This window comes from Lagenorhynchus albirostris, chromosome 1 (assembly GCF_949774975.1).
Source record: "Lagenorhynchus albirostris chromosome 1, mLagAlb1.1, whole genome shotgun sequence".
Lineage (NCBI taxonomy): Eukaryota > Metazoa > Chordata > Mammalia > Artiodactyla > Delphinidae > Lagenorhynchus > Lagenorhynchus albirostris.
In genome coordinates, this window is record NC_083095.1 from 59660577 (window position 1) to 59678622 (window position 18046).

General features: G+C 36.7%; 1 non-coding gene across 1 annotated transcript; it reads left to right on the forward strand.

Moving 5' to 3' along the window:
- The first annotated feature begins 7730 nt into the window (after positions 1-7730).
- On the forward strand, positions 7731-7802 carry TRNAD-GUC (transfer RNA aspartic acid (anticodon GUC)). Its single transcript has one exon. It is a non-coding gene; the product is annotated as a tRNA-Asp (tRNA).
- Positions 7803-18046: the final 10244 nt, after the last annotated feature.

Below are 18046 nucleotides of genomic sequence, written 5' to 3' on the forward strand. Positions count from 1 at the left end.
CAACTACTGAAGCCCGTGCACCTAGAGCCCGTGCTCTGCAACAGAAGAAGCCACTGCAATGAAGCCCACACACGACAACAAAGAATATCCCCCACTTGCCACAACTAGAGAAAGCCCGTGCGCAGCAACAAAGACCCAATGCAGCCAAAAATAAATAAATAAATAAAATTTTAAAAATAAATAAAATAAAAGACAAGAAAAAAGGTAAAAGAGTTGAAGTAAAGGATATGAGTCATAATATCCTCACTTTATAAAAAGGGAAATAAGAGATACTGCTCAAAATTAATGGAACATGAAATAGGGGCTTAGTTATACTGGAGTTGCAAAAATAGAGGAAATAACATCAACAATATATAACCATATAAAATCTGAAGGAGAGTAGAGTAGCACAAGAATAGTATAAATGAACTAAAGCCTCATCTTTCTTTTTTTTTTCCAGCTGTGCCGCACAGCTTCTGGAATCTAGTTCCCAGACCAGGGATCAAACCCAGGCCCCCTGAAGTGGAAGCAGGAGAATCCTAACCACTGGACCACCAGGGAATTCCATAAAGCCTCATCTTTAATGGCAGGTCATCAATGGTATTGCCTTAGATGATAAATCAAGAAATAGTGGTATATTATTTTAAATTATAGAGGCACCTATTAGAAGACAAAAAGAAATAATTAAAATTGGCTTGCAGTATTTCAGACAGGCTAGTATAGTACAGCAGTTAAAAATAAAAGCTCTGGATCAAAACTTCCTGGGATCAAACCCTATTCCTCCACTTAGTATTAATAGTGCTATTAAAGAAAGTTACTTGGTCTTCTTTTCCTCAAGTTCCTTATCTAAAAATGGCTATATGCTGAAAATAGCTAATTTACATGATGTTATGAAGATCAAGAGAGTTAATACAGGTACAGCATTAGAACTAACTGGCCCATAGTAGGTAAACTCTAAATAAATGTTAGCTATCAGCTATGAATTAGAGAGAACACACACGAGCGCGCACACACACACACGCACACACACACACACACACACAAAATAAGTTTACATTTAGTTCCTGACTTAGCCAAGGATCCAAATCCTTGTAGTATATCTCAGCATAGCTTCCACTGGCCTCTAAAGTCATGCACTACCAGTGAAAGGACAAGGTAGGGTCTTGCAATATTTGGCAAGATCAATTCTTATGGTTTCACTTCTCTTTTATGCTTAGGGCTTACATTACCATTTTGGTAAAAACAAGCTCTAAGAATTTATGCCCTTTAACGGGAAAAAATTATAAACATCTGGGCTCCTGCTGGTTCTTGAGCCAAACTCATTGCTAATAAGGCCACAACTTTTTATCTAATGGGAGAAGGCAGAATCAATGTCCAGATGTTCCTGAACAGCCTTGCTTCCTCCAGGTTTCCAGTGTTTGTAAAGACTGTTTCTCCACAAATATACCCTGAGGAGTAGAACTGGGGTTCTGATCACTGCAGAAGACATTAAAAATCATGGTCCCTGCCACAGATTTCATTACGTCATTAGGGAAAAAAAGGACACATATAAAAATATGTTGAACTTCACAATACAGACAAGGTAAGGGGGGAGTGGAATAAAGACGCAGACTTTTCACAAAATGAAAAAAGTGGTGTTTGAAAAAGAAATACATCATTCAGTGGTGATAAGATAAAGATGCTTGGGGCTTCCCTGGTGGCACAGTGGTTGAGAGTCCGCCTGCCGATGCAGGGGACACGGGTTCGTGCCCCGGTCCGGGAAGATCCCACATGCCACGGAGCGGCTGGGCCCGTGAGCCATGGCCGCTGAGCCTGTGCGTCCGGAGCCTGTGCTCCGCAACGGGAGAGGCCACAACAGTGAGAGGCCCGCATACCAAAAAAAAAAAAAAAAGATAAAGATGCTTGGAAAAAACTAGATTTCAGTTGGGTAGAAAGAAGAAAGCATTCTAAGGAAAAGGAAAAGGATGAGCAAAACTAGGAAGGCAGCAATGCAAAAGGAGAACTTAGGAAACATAAGTATCCAATGTGACTGACATTAAGAGATTTGTACAAGACTACACTGTGAAAGGCCATGGAGAACCTGGAGCCTTTCAAGGTATGTACTAAGCAGAGATATGGGGTAAGGTGTTTCAAATAGTTTAATCTTTTCTTTCTACATTCATTCTCCCGATGACTCAGTCTCATAGTTTTAGACACTATCTCAATACTGGTGACTCCCAGATCTCGTTCCTGAACTTCAGTCTAATATACCCACATGAACCTAGACAATCTTGCTCTGCTTGGATGTCAAGCAGGAATCACAAACTTAGCATGTCCAAAGCTTAACTCCTAACAAACCCACTACCAAACCTGCTCCTCTCAGAGGCACCTCTATCTCAGTTGGCAAACCCATTCTTCAGCTGTTCAGGCCAAAGACCTTCAGATAATCCATGACTCTTCATTTCCCCTCATGCTTCACATCCAACCCATCAGAAAATTCTGTTGGCTCTACTTCAACTACATCTCAAACCAGAATACCTCTCACTACTCCCAATGCTATCACTGAGGTCTGAGCCACTATTATCTCTGACCAAGATTTGTGTCAAAGCTCGTAACTGATCTTCCTGCTTCCTCTCTCTTCTCAATTATAGTTACCATAATGATTCCATTAACAAGAAGGATCATGTCACTTGTAAGTTCAAAATCCTCCCAAGGCTAAACATTTCATTCAGAGAAAAAAACCACACTCCTCATCGTGTCCTACAAGGCACTACTCAATCTGTATTTTCCCACTCTATACCTCTCCTCCTAATACACACCCTTGCTTCCTACTACCCATCTTTCAGCTCACTCTATTGCTCTCCAATACTCAAACATGCCAGGTACGCTTGCACTCGAGGTCCTTTGCACTTGCCGCTCCCTTTGCCTGGAACCTTATTTCCCCAGATATTTGCTGCCTTCCCCATTCACTTCCTTTAGTCTTTACTCAAGTGCCACCTTTGCAAAAGGGCCTTCCTGGCCACCTTATCCAAAATATCAATCTTTCACCCTCGATACTCCCTATCTCCCCCCTTCATTTATCTTTTTCTCCTTTTCAGTTATCATCATCTAAGACATTATGTATTTTCCTACTTTGTCATTGTTCTACCTCACTAGAATATAAGCTACCAGTCATAAGTTTTTGTTTGATTGTTGATTACTATATGATTACTATACCCTTAGCAGCTAAAAGTCCTTGGCACAAAATAATCACTCAATAAATATTTGTTAAATGAATGAAAGAACATAGCAATGCTGTACAAAATACATTAGAAGAAGAAGAAATTATAACTAGAATACCATATTCTCAAAAACATTTATTGAGTACCAACTATGATGTAAGGCTTCTGGGGAGTACAAAGATGAAAAAGACAATGGTGAGACATAGTTAACTATAATCCAAAATAGATATTCACAACTTTCACATGAGAGTTACAGAAAAAAGTGGTATAAGGGACTCAAGAGAAAAACTCTATTGGCACGGGACTACTGCAGTAACCTAGGCATCAGCTGATCAGGCCCTATACTGGATAGAGTGCAATAAGAATGCAAAGGGTCATATGTGACAATGATCATAATAACAGACAAAAATAGTTGGTAGGATCTAGTGACTAGCTGAATTCGGAGAGAAAGAGCAAACCACTGCTAAACGTCAAGCTTAGGTAATGACAAAAATAGTAGTGCTATTAAAAAAAAAGAGAAAAGAGGAGGAGGTTTAAAGTGGATGAAAAAATGTTAAGTCCAACATTAGACATGTTTGTTTGAAGTAACACCAGATCACATAAGAGAAAATTTCAGGACAGTTCTAGACTGAGAACTATGACTCAAGGTTAAGAATATAGTCGATCCTTGGACAACACGGGGTTAGAGGTGCCAATCCTCCACCCAATCAAAAACTCATGTATAACTTTATAGTCAGCCCTCTGTATCCACGGTTTTGCACCTGTGGATTCAACCAGCCACAAACTGTGTAGTACTATTTAAAAACCCACATATAAGTGGACCCACACAGTTTGAACACATATTGTTCAAGTGTCAACTATATAGACTTAGGAGTTATTTTCTCACAGAGAGATAACCGAACTGACAAAGGTGAGATTTCTAAGCAAAAAACTAAAGGCAAAAACCATGAGAAATAGATAACCTACAGGGCAGGGGAAGGAAGAGGTACAACTGAACATAACAAAGAAAAAGAAGTTAGAGAGGAAGAAATAAAACAATGACACCTCAAAAGATATATATATAGCTATTAAAAATTTCTCCAGGCTTTAAAAAAATAACCAAGCTACCATCCACTTTTATATTTAGTAATTTTGCAAATATGCTCATTTAGGTACTCAAAATATCTGATAAAATCAAAGCAATAATTCAGCTCAATCTGGACTTAGAATTGTCAGACTGGTGAAATTAGGCATTTTCGTGGTAATCTCTGAAACAAAAAGCAGCTTGTGTACTTTTGCACATTTAATGGATTGGAGTGTGGATGTAAGATAAAGAAAATGACACAACAAGACTCTGTCACCCAGGATACCACATAATGGCAAATTGCTCAGCCTTCTTTTTAAATGTAACTCAACCCTGGTCAGCATCTGGCCCAGTTCCACATATATAAGGAGTATTCAATATGTATTCATTTATAATGATAGCAAACAGAACAAGTAAGAAGACACAAAAATAGGTAAATTTAAAATAATTAGTTCAGGGCAGAGATGGGAAATGAGGAGTTATTTTTTAATGGGTATAAAATTTTAGTTTGAAAAAATGAAAAAGTTCTGGAGATGGATGGTGGTTAACAGTCGCACAATAATGTGAATATATTTAACGCCACTGAACTGTATGCTTAAAATGGTAAATTTTATGTTATGTATATTTTACTATAATAAAAAAAACTAGTTCAGCTCATATTTTGTTTTATAAGCTAAATGTTAATTCTTCAGGAGCAATGTTTACCTCAATATTCTTTTTAATCCCAGATCTCTAAATTAATGACTGTAATTCAGAAGGAAGAAAAGCTTTAATCTAAGATAAAACTGACAAAGGAAAATAGAGAACAAGATAAAAACAAGTTTTTTTAATTTAAAATAATTTTTATCAGATTGGATCTAGATCAAGATGGCAGACAGAATAGGAAGATCCCAAGCTCACCTCCTCCCATGGACATACATAGAACTACACATAGAACAACTATCTCTGAAAATGTCTAAAGACTAGCAGAACAGATTTTCTACAACTAAGGATATAAAGAAAAGGCCACATCAAGATGGGTAGCAGGGGCAGAGAACCCACACCCCAGTGCAGCGACCCACAACTAGGAGGGATATCACAACTGCAGGCATTCCCCCTGAGGAGTAAGGGGTCTGAGTCCCATGCCAGGCTCCCCAGCCTGGGGGACCAGAACTGGGAAGACAAGCCCCCATAACATGGATGGACCTACAGAGTATTATGCTAAGTGAAATAAGTCAGAGAAACACAAATACCACATGATTTCACTTATATATGGAATCTAAAAACAAACCAAATGAACAAAACAAAACAGAAACAGAGGCATAGATACAGAAAACAAACTGGAGGACACCAGAGGGGAAGTAGGTGGGGGTTAGGTAAAATAGGTGAAGGGGATTAAGAGGTACAGACCTCCATTTATAAAATAAATGAGTAACCAAGACGTAATGTTCAGCACAGGGAATATAGTCAATTATATTGTAATACATTTGCATGGTGACATTTGGTTAATAAACTTATAGTGGTGATCAATTCATAATGTATATAAATGTCAAATCAGTATGTTTACACTAAAAACTAAGATAATATTGTATTCAACAAAAAAATAAGTAAATATTTTAAAAGAACCAACCCAAATTACAAAAGTAGGAAAAGATAAAATGAAAAACAGTCAGTGTTAAAATTAGGGAATAAAGTCAAACACCTAACTGCAAACTTGGAGGAAATCATGAAATTCCTGACAAAGGAATTGTGTGGTAAAAGACAGAGGATCCTTTCATATCTCAATCTTGAGGAGCAAGAGCTGAAGGCAAAGTCAAAGTAGAACAGTAGAAAAAAATAGATGATTTTAATAGTTTGGCAAAACCGAAGCTACAGACAACTATGTGTAGGTAGCTATGAGCGAGTTCAGAATACATAGGGAAACAGACATACATAGTATGGAGAGCAGATTTTTTTAATTGATATTTTTTAATTGATATTTTCACCATTGTGTTTACTGTGTTCACTCAAAATTAGAGCTGGCAAGCAACTTCCATGACAGGAAGATCACCAACTGAATGGGATACTTCACTCCTCCAGTGTAGCAGAATTTTCAATGCATCTTCATGGTAGTCCTGAAATATAATGAGACCAGAGTCAAGTAAGATACTAAAGCTTCTCTTCAGATGCAGCAATTTCTACCAAAAGAATAAGTACAAATTCCCCTACCGAAGCTGTGAGTTCCAAACCCACCACCTTAGGATTCTGAGTGATTAAAACTATAAGAAAAACTAGCCTCAAATTCCCCCTTTTCATGGGCAGAACTGTTTCCCCCAAATTTCATATACTGAAATTCTAACCCCCAGTACCTCAGAATGTGACTATATATATTTGAAGACAGGAGACATTATATAGGTGATTATGGTTAAATGAGGTCATTAAGGTGGCCCCAATCCAGTATGACTGATGTCCCTATAAAAAAGAGGCAATCAGGACACAGCCACAGAGAGGAAAGACCATGTGAAGAAGGAGTGAGAAGAAGGACATCTACAATCCAAGGAGAGATGCTTCAGAAGGAATCAAGTCTGCAGACACCTTTATCTCAGACTTCTAGCTTCCAGAACTGTGAGAAAATAAATTTATATTGTTTAGGCTTTAAAAATAATTTAAAATTTAAATAATTTTTATCAATTATTCTTTTAGTTTATATTTTACTTATTTACTTATTCATATTAAATCTACAATAAATTCAGCAACAACTAAAGTATCAATAAGCCAACCATAAAGGCTAAATTAAAAAGAAATGTTTCAAACAGGCAAAATGTAAAATGTACTCACTACTACTAGTCCCATGGAAAATCAGCAACAGACATATGGGAATGAAAGGTCTTCATCATGCAGTAGCTCAAGCAGTTACCAAATAAATGCTCCAGTAACTGGTCAGCTCTCTGTGGACTTAATTTTTTTTTTTTTTTTTTTTTTTGGCTGCATTGGGTCTTCATTGCTGCGCGAGGGCTCTTCTCTAGTTGCGGCGAGTGGGGGCTACCCTTCGTTGCAGTGCGCGGGCTTCTCACTGCGGTGGCTTCTCTTGTTGTGGAGCACAGGCCCTAAGTGCATGGGCTTCAGTAGTTGTGGCATGCGGGCTCAGTAGTTGTGGCGCACGGGCTTAGTTGCTCCGCGGCTTGTGGGATCTTCCCGGACCAGGGCTCGAAGCCGTGTCCCCTGCATTGGCAGGCGGATTCTTAACCACTGCGCCACCAGGAAAGCCCTGTGGACTTAATTTTTAACTCTGCTAGGATTCTTTTCTCTCCAGATCATATTAGCACAACTCTCCTCCATTTATAATCCAAAACCCTGTTATCCCTACTGGAAATGCCACAGTGCTTTCCAACCATCCAAATCCTATGCACCCTTCAAGAAGAGCTCTCATCTCCTTTGTGAAATCCTCTTCTACTGGTCCAAAACATACTGATCTCTTCACTGCTAAATACTCATATGCTTTGTAGTCTAAATTAGTGCTTCTTGGAAATTCCCTGGTTGTCCAGTGGTTAGGACTCAGCACTGTCACTGCTGTGGCCTGGGTTCAATCCCTGGTTGGGGAACTAAGATCCCGCAAGCCACGAGGTACGGCTTAAATAAATAAATAAACAAACAAACAAGTGCTTCTTGAACTGTGGTGAGATGTCTTTTTTTTTTTAATTTTCTAATCCTTTGTAGACAGAGCCCTTTATAAAATGAAATTTAAATGAATTACCAGAATTTTTTTCAACATGTAAAATAGAAACCAAATTTTATTATAAATTTGACAGACATATAATTTCTTTGTCAAATTTCTATAAAAGTTTCTAAAGCTTATTCTCAATTTCCGTACTTATATTCCAGCATAGTGGTAACAGTTCATGCTCCAGTATCAGTCTGCAGACTGCACTTTGGTTTTTTTGTTTGTTTTTAAATTTTTATTTTATATTGGAGCATAGTTGATTAACAGTGTTGTGTTAGTTTCAGGTGTATGGCAAAGTGATTCCATTATTCTGCTCAATTTAGGTAATAACCTAAATGGGAAAAGAACAGACTGCACTTTGAATAGCACTGGTCTAAACGACTTAAAGCTTCAATCAATGAATATTTATTTAGGAAAAAAAGTGAAATTTGAATTCAGCATTTGTATCTAAGCAGGACTCAGATATGAAAGGGACAGTAACTCCAGAAAGTAGAGACTACATGTACAAAGGCACAGAGGTGAGAAATGACATGGCATGTTGATGACACAATGAACTGAACAGTTCTCACTTGAGGGGCATGTACTGTTAGAGAGGGAATTGAAAACCAGGGAGGGTTTACAGAGGGAAAGATGAGCAAGGAAAAAGCACCAAACATTTCTAAAGAAGTACCATGATAGAATCAGTTGTCTGAAAAAGTAAGCCGGTAGTAGAATCAAAGTTGGGACAGAGTGAGTGTGGACTCTACACTTACAGGGATTATCTATTATACCTTTTTACATGTCCTCCAGAGCCTGGAGAAAGTGCTCAGCACATGGTAGACAGTAAAGCATCTTCATTAAGCAGCAGGTATTAAAAAATAATTGAAATTCTGTTAGAGGTACTAACTGAAGATATTCTATATTTATTTCAACTGACTCCTAAAACTTAAACAAAAAACAATGTACAGATACTTAGGCCTGTATAACAGTGAAGAAAACTCAGCTTGGAAAGAGCTGATCATTGGCCAGCAAGAGATTTCAACAAATTTCTGAAAGACAAAAATAGAAGTGTATTGACAACTTAAACAGAACAGACTACACTAGGAGGAAGGTGCAATTGAGATGAAAGCTGATCTGCCCACTGGAACCCTAGAGGGATTCTAGGCTCAGGGATACCTGAGGAACTGTCTTAAAGGGGCATTAAGAAAGGAAGTAGCTAAGGACAGAGATGAACTGAAGATCTGAATATAGAAAAACTATACCAAGTCAAATATTCCATGTCTACCTTCCTCTTCCACCTCTGCTCACAAAGCACACAAGGAGCCTAATATTTACCCCCAGCCAAAAACAACAAGAGGGTAACTCTCCTTTGTGGCAAAAATGGCCAAATGTCGACCAAAATTCATACACTTCCTCCTATAACATAGAGTTGTCCCTAAGAAATAACTACTTAGCCAAAAACATCATTTCTTAGACCCCTCTTGTATCTAGGCACGACCATATGACTAGTTTTAGCCAATGGAATGTAAATAAAAGTAATGTGTCATTTCCCTGCCAAGGTAATTAAGAAGTGCCTTCTCTGCTCTCTTCCCCTTCCGCTAGGAGGAGACAGAGAATCACAAGGAATTTTAAGGATGGCAGAATCACAAGACAAGAAATTCAGTGCACTAAATCCCACGAAGGAAAGTTGCCTGCTGAGAGGAAGACCTTCATTGGACTAATAAAGAAGTAAAAAAAAAAATGCTATTTTGTTTAGCCATTGAAATTTTCAGGTTTACTGGTTTCAGCAAATAGCATCCTTATTAATTATAGCCCCTTTTTAAAAAGGAAATAAGAAAGAGAGGGAGGGGAAAACATCACCAGAAAAATTAACTTTAAGCTATGGTTTTAGTGACCCAGAGCCAGGCCTTCCTCTTTGTGGCATTTGGAAGACCAGCAGCCTGATAGTCGGCTATCCACCCACGCTAAAGGAAAGCCTGGCAGCTGGCATGTTCCATCACACATACATATGAAGATGAAGAACTACGTCATTGGAACAAAAGGGACATGAATGATTATCACCAAGAGATCAGATGTGGTAGATTGAATTATGCTTGTAGTACCTTATCCTATGCAGCTAACAGCAACTAGCTCATGCTTTCATCTTGAAAGTTCCTTGCCAAATACTGCAACTTAATTAAACTGTCTTCCATGTTACCACAGACAAGTTTTATCAAACATTTTGCTACTACATAACACAGCCATTTCTCCAGCCTCCTATAATAGTTTCCTTGCTAACCACCACCCAGTTCCAAAGCCAATGGACATGCATTTTTAGTTTTCATTATAGCAGCACCCCACTCCTAGGTACCCATTTTTAAATTGATCAACCTTTTCCTGCAAAACAAGCAAACACAAAAATCTCAGTAACATACGAAAAATAAGCATATATTTCTCACTTAGAAATAAGTTCTTTAGGTCAATTGGGGCATCTCTGTTTCAGGCTGTAGGTCAAGTTGACATCTTTTCTATGTTTCTCCATCTGGGGCTCTACAGTGGCCAGCAGATGCCTGGGACCTGTTTTATTATGCAAAGATTGGAAACTCCCGGAGTGCCAAGTAGAAACATTTAATACCGCTTAAGGCCTAGGCTCAAAACTGGTATACTGTCACTTCTGCCCAAGTTCTTCTGGCCAAAGCAAGTCGCAAGACCAAGGAGTAAACATCTGCTGAAAGTTACCTAATCTGTCATAATCCACTGTCTTGTACACAGAAGATTGTGACTGCTATGCAGTAAAAGCTGATTAATATAAGAACCAAGACATAAAAAAAGATTAAATTTTGCCATCTGGTACAACATGGATGGAACCTGAGGGTATTGTGCCAAGTGAACAGGTCAGTCAGAGAAAGACAAATACTGTATGATTCCACTCACATGTGGAATATTTTAAAAATAACAAACAAAACAAAAAGCACACACACATAGATACAGAGAACAGACTGGTGGTTACCAGAGGTAAGCGGTGGTGGGGAGACAAAATGGATAAAGAGGATCAAGTGTATGGTGATGGATAGAAACCAGACTTTCGGTGGTAAGCACTTTGTTGTGCATAAAGTCGACAAATTATAATGCTGCACACATGAGATTTATGTAATGTTATAAACCAATGTTACATCAATAAATACACACACACACCCCGCAAGAGAAAAACGTAAAATTACAATTAACTATCAAATATTGGTAGGAATTTGGGGGAAGGAAGGGGAAGTAACTGAATTAAATCTTCATCTTTTATAAAAGGAAGGAAATAGTGTTTAATCAATCAAGGAGTGTAGGTAAAAGCATATAATTTAAAGTTACCTAAAGAACAAACAACAAAATAGTTCAAATGTTTGTTTCTGGGGGCAGGCCTAACAATGGGAGGCAAGGAATGAAAAACTGTTGCTTTTCATCAAAAGTACTTTTGTACTACATTTTTTTGCTGCCATGTTCATGTAATACTCTAAGAAAAAAAAGTAATGAATTTCTACTAGATGCTTCTTGCTTAAAGGCTAGATTTTAGAGAGAATATTCCTGTATATAAACTGAATACCATGGGAAAAAAAACCCTGTATCCTTCAAGTGAAGGGAAATTTTGTTATATTTTCCTTGTGGGGCAAAAGCATATGAGTTCCCCCTTAATATTCAATATAAGTGAAGTAGTTCACATTCTTAGAGAATGCAGTCAGGAGCTGATAAATTTTAATATTTAGAAATTTACTTAACATCACTTTGGCTTTAAAAAATTCTTAATATGGAAAAACTTACTTATAAAACTTGAGTTATCTGCTGTTACTCACAATATAAGGAATTGATATGAATACTACCCATTGAAAAGTATATAGGTACAACAAAATGAAGGTAGAAAGCAAACACTAATATATTATTTAAACAATAATTACAGACTACAGATAGAAAATACAGGTCATTCAGGTCAACAATTCTTTCCAACCACAGCAGACATCACAAATCAAACATGGCACTCTTCCCAGCAGAACAAGAGAACAATCTCAAATTCCAAAATCCTTCCCAACACAGTACTACTTAGCCTCGAAAACTGTTTAGAGTTGGCATATCAAGTGAAACTTTCTTGCCCTAGAGCAAAGCAACACTCCAATTAATGTTTGCTGTATGAAAATATTCACTTCATTTCACCTTTTTGGCACTTAAAAGGCTTAAAAGATTTTTCCAAAGGATTAAATATTAAATTCTGCAATTAGAACATTGTGGTAATTGACCATGAAGAATATATCTCTTCATGACAGTCTCATGGCTATTCAACTAGGATAACCTGGAAGTCTGATGAGTACTCCAGGAGTAAGGGAAGCCAAACAGACTGCCTGAACACTATTCAACTATTTAAAAGATCAATTGACAGCTTAGGCCATTTTTGTTCTATACAGAGCTCTAGGCATCTCTGGATAAAAAGTTACTGAGCCATGGTATCTAGTAGATAGATTTCAGAGTGGTCGCTGGCTCACACCCTGTTCGGAACAAAGCTCCTTCCTCTCTTCATCCAAATCCCTACATCCATCTGTCCAAAGCATTCAGCACATTACTCCATTCTCCCAAATTCAGCTAATTGGACTAGGGCAGGACTCTTTACCTTAAAGCAGCCAATCAACAGGAATACCATCAACTTTTTTTGTTGCCTATCTCCCAAAAATAACCCAGTCAGATCCTCACAAGAATTTCAACAGGAGACAAAGAACAAATTTACAAATGATACTGGATACTTGAACTAGAAGACCATGTAGACTAGTAAGGGCCAGCAGTTGGGCCCTATGCAAAATGAAAAAGCAAAGGAAGCCTACTGAAAAGGAGAGACAGACTATGGAACAATTAGTTCCTGTTTTTAGTTCCCCATGTAGTCCCTGTGAGGATCAGGTATGCTCTAATGCATGTGTATGGATGTCCTCAAAACTCCCTAAAGTAACCAGGAAAAAAGAAAAAAAAATCCCCTCATTACTTAAGCTAGTTAAGAAACTAAAGGAATCCAGTTAAAGTGACTGCTTAGAGACAGTATCCTTGGAGTAACAGTCCTATGAGCCCCACTGTGGGATACTGCCTATATGTAATATAAGCTGTACAACTCAAACCAAGATCATTAAAATCAGCCAATTACTGATTTTGACCAGAAGTCAAGGAACACTATTGGCTGTATCAGCTGCATTAAAGATAGTGATATTCAGTTTTTAATAATAAAAGGTACCCCTAAAAATACCCATCCTCTTGAATAAAAGGCAAGAAAACAGTAATGCTATAAAATAGACATTCAAGTTAAACCTCTTTTTCTTTCTTTTTCTTTAAACTCTGAAAGGAATAAATGAAAAAAATAGCTCTGGGAGTGGACTTAAAACACAGGAATTAGCTAGCAGGCCTAGTTCTTGGAACACAAAGTGGCCCCAGCCCACATGTATGAGAGCTCTTTGGTTAAAAAGTTGTAACCAGGCATCCTGCAGACTAATCTAGTTTTGTTTGAATCTGGTTTTGTTTGCCCACGGAATATTTTTAATGTGAAAGCTAGCAATCAGGACATTTCATCTTTTAAAAAATTAGTATTTTAGTTTCTCTTGAAAAACTAGGAAATCTGGAAACAGAGCCCAGTTTCCCACTGGGAAAAGCATCCTCTGGTAAGCCGCAGTCCTCCCCACTACCTATCATATTGCTTAGGACCCAATTCTTCTCTTATTGCTCCTGTCTCCTTTAGGATATGAGCTATCAATCCCTGCTTTATTGATATAGATCCTCCAGTTCACAAATTTGCACAACCAACTTGTGAGTGGCTTGCTTAAGATCAGTTCTAACATCAACAACATGGTGCAACTAGGAAAAAAAAAACAACAGACTTGGTCCTTTGTCCTGCATCCAGCTCACCAGTGCAGACTTTCCCTACCCTAAAGACAAATGCCTTTCAATCCTTCATTTCTTTTTCCTGTAATATGACCTCACTAGGAACCATTCCAATCTGTCAGACAAGGGTGGAGAGAAAGAATCAAGTTCCCAGTTCTATTCTTCCAGGAGGCTCCTGTGCCTCTAAGTAACTTTATGGGTGCAGATAATAGATAATTGGAAGGACATCATCTCTACCTACCGAAAGCGTCTGAAACCCACACCCTGCTCAGAAAAAAAAAAACATTCTTTCAAAAAATGTTTGAATTTAGGCAGTTTGCATGTCTATTGGTAGCCTTGAACATCTTTTCATGATGTAGCTAAAATAAAATCTGTATCACAGGTTTTTTCTGTTATGAAATGTCAAGTGATTCAGCATAATGAAAGTTATATTTTTATAACTATTGTTTGGCAATGGAGAGAAAGCTACAGTAAAAATATATTTAATATCCTAATAACCAAACTGGAAAAAGCACTAAGCTTAGTATGTTAGCAAAGGAAGAACATAAGAATATTGAATGTTTAATTTCTCTCCAGAAAAATACATTAACAGGAATTAAGGTATCTCTATAAAAAAATCAATCATAATAAACATAACAAGAAAAACGGAACGGACACTTGACCATCAACAGGCACGCATATCAACCCACCAGGGTACATATCCGTCTTGATGTTATACTCTTATCCACCATTTGTTGCCTGGGTTTCAAATCCAAATAAGCATGGGTAGTTGCTATAGTGACAATATGCCACTTTTGGAACCAGAAGCTTAGTACTACTGAGTACTTATGGGCTTCATAACGTCAGTACTTCCTCCCACACTTTGAATCATAGCTCAGACATTATAACTTCACAAAATGTGATTTCATTCTGTCCTTTAAAGAAGTCAATTTTGTTACTTTATCAAAAAGTTTACCAAAAATAATTTATAATTTACATAGTATAATAAACGTCAAGAGAAATAACCTAACTCACTTAACATGCTAAGAATATACATACTCAATAAGTACTTAATGGAATAATATTAAAGATGTTGGCTTAATAAAACAAATTGTATGCCATCATTGAAATGTACTGTGTTTTAACTGTAACTGAGCAAGATCATAACTTATTAATTCATGTCTTAGCTCATTGTTATTAATAGCAGTATTCCTACCATCCTTCATTTAATATGAAAATTAAATGAAGTTTTAAAAATTCAAAAACAACACTGAGAAGCTTAATTTTATTTTATAGCAGATTGATATAGAGGTCCTTCCTGACTTATAATGAGGTTATGTTCCAGTAAATCCATCATAAATTGAAAATGTCAAAAATGCATTTAATACACCTAACCTACCAAACATCATAGCTTAGCCTAACCTACCTTAAACACACTCAGAACACATTAGTCTACAGTTGGCTAATCATCTAACACAAAGCCTCTTTTATAATAAAGTGTTGAATAGCTCATTTAATTTATTGTATACTGTTCTGAAGTGAAAAACAGAACAGTTTTTTAGTCTATTGGTTGTTTACCCTCAGTATCATGGGGACAACTGGGAGCTGTGGCTCACTGCCACTCCCCAGCATCATGAGAGAGTATCTTACCACGTATCACTAGCTCGGGAAAAGATCAAAATTCTAAGTATGGTTTCCACTGAATGCATATTGCTTTTGCACCACTGTAAAGTTGAAAAGTCATAAGTAGAACCATCTACTTTGGAGACTATCTGTATTTTTATTTCCTTTAGGAACTACTCCTAATACTTAAAGATTAATTATTAATGGTATCCAAGGAGAAGGTAGTTTGTTGCTAGTAAAACACTAAGAATAAGGAAAAATATCGGTCTCAAATCAATCAGAGAAAATCTCCAAATCATCAAAGAGTCAGAGACTAGGAACCTTCATACATTGCTGTTAGGACTGGAAAATAATACAATCACTTTAGAAAACAGTTTGGAAGTTTCTCCAAAAGTTACACATAGAACTATCAAGCAACCTATCATTTTCACTTCTAGGTATCTACCCAAGAGAAATGAAAACATATGTTCACAAAAGACTTGGACATGAATATTTACAGAAATTGTATTCATAATAGCCAAAAACTAGAAACCTAAATGTTAATCAGGGAATTCCCTGGTGGTCCAGTGGTTAGGACTTGCACTTTCATTGCCAGGGCCTCGGTTCAATCCCTGATCAGGGAACTAAGCACGGCCAAAAAAATAATAATAATAAATGTTAATCAACTGGTAAATAGACCAAAAATAAATAAATAAAATAAAATTCTATTCAGCAATAAAAAGGAATGAATTAATGACACATGCTACATCATGGATGAACCTCAAAAATATTATGCTAAGTGAAAAAAGCCAGACACAAGAGATCATATATTGTATGATTCCATTTATATCAAATGTTCAGAAAAGGCAAATTTATAGAGATGGAAAGTGCATTAGTGGCTGCCTGGAGGAAGAAGTGAGGATTAGCTGTAAATGGGTATGTGGAATCTTATTAAAGGGATGAAAATGTTCTAAAACCGATTTACAGTGTTGGTTGTATCATTTGATAAAATTACTAAATTGTTAAGGTGTATACTTGAAATGAATGAATTATATATCTCAGTAAAATAGGTTTTTTTTAAAAAGTCAGAGAATATCAGAGTTGCAGGGAACCTTGCCAAAACTCTCTACTTATACAGATGAAGAAAGTGAGGCCTCAAAGGGTTAAGCAACTTGTTTTAATGTCACCCAGCTAGATCACGACAAAAGTAAAAAAGAAAAAAGACCAAAATCCAGCCTCACGTTCCCACCCAGTCCAGTGTTACCTCTACTAAAAATGCTCAAGGAATTTTTTTAAAATTATAATAATAATTACATAGATTTCTTTGTGAAGAGTTCTAGAAGTATCAAAATCTGAGAACTGAAAAGAATGATTGATTAAAACATAACAAAAATGTTATGAGAATGTGATGTTCAGAAAAAATAAAAGCTAGAAAAACTCGTTTGTCAATCTTTGAAGCCATATAACTTACTTTCAAAACTGGTAATAAAAGAAAAAGAATTCAGCATTTTTTCTGCCTTTTCAATAGGAGCTGTATTTCAGGGTAACTAAATGTTGCCAGTTTGTGAAAGAAAGCTTCTCCTATACAGAAGAATGCAAATTAATAAATGTAAATGGAATGAAAGAATTAGAAATTATCGTTTTGGAACCCATAATACAATTAAGATTCAGGCAAGAATTATCAATTATTGTTAAGGCCATTAAGTGAATGGTTGATGGAGAAGTTGGACATTTGTAAAAAATAACATCTCATAGATTTTGTTTTAAGGTTTAACAAAACACAGAACTTTATATGGAGGAAGATCAAAATTAACCTAATCAAGCCTTTAGCATTAATGTCCCGGTTTATTAGAAATTCAGGTACTAGAATAGTAAGCTAAACACCAAGAGAAAGTAGTCAAACAATTACAAAAAGGGAGATATTCTACAGGACAATAAGCCTCCTCTCTTTAGCTAATCAGAGAGACAAAAAAAGAAAAAACTGTGTGTTGGGCGGTGACTATTCTAGATTAAAAGAGACTTGAAATACAAACAAAAACAAGTGTGGTCCTTAATCGGATCCTGGTTTGGACAAAACAGCTATAAAGAACATTTGGGAGATAACTAGATAAATTTGAAGATGGGTTATTAGATAACAGAAGTTATTTAAGTGTAATAATATTATTTTTGTTATATAGTAATATGCTTTTAGAGATGCATACTGAAGTACTTATAAGTGGGAGATCCAAATGTCCATGGTTCACTTCAAAATATTTCATGAGTTTAAAATATGAAAAATTTAAATCCAAGTCTCAACTTCCTAATTCACTGCTGTTTCTATTAGTGCTCATTCATAAAAATATAATAATAATTACATAGAAGAATCTCTTGCAGACAAGAGGTTCAGAGAAGTGAGCTACCATGAAGGCTAGCTTTTTTCTTTTTTTTTCTACTGGTACCAAAATGAAGATAACACATCACTGGCAACGTGGTATGTGCAAGACACCAAAAGTCATCAAAGCAACATGAATGGAGAGTTTTGCCTTCAAAGAGCTAAAAATATCTAGTAGAACAGCTTATTGGAGTTAATCACTAGAAAACTAGGCTGTTCCAAGATCATAGTTAAGGCTTTGAAGCGGCAGCCTCACTGAAGCAATCCTCAATTATTACATAAAATCACTTACTCCTTTTCTGACTTCCCTGACCCTTACAATC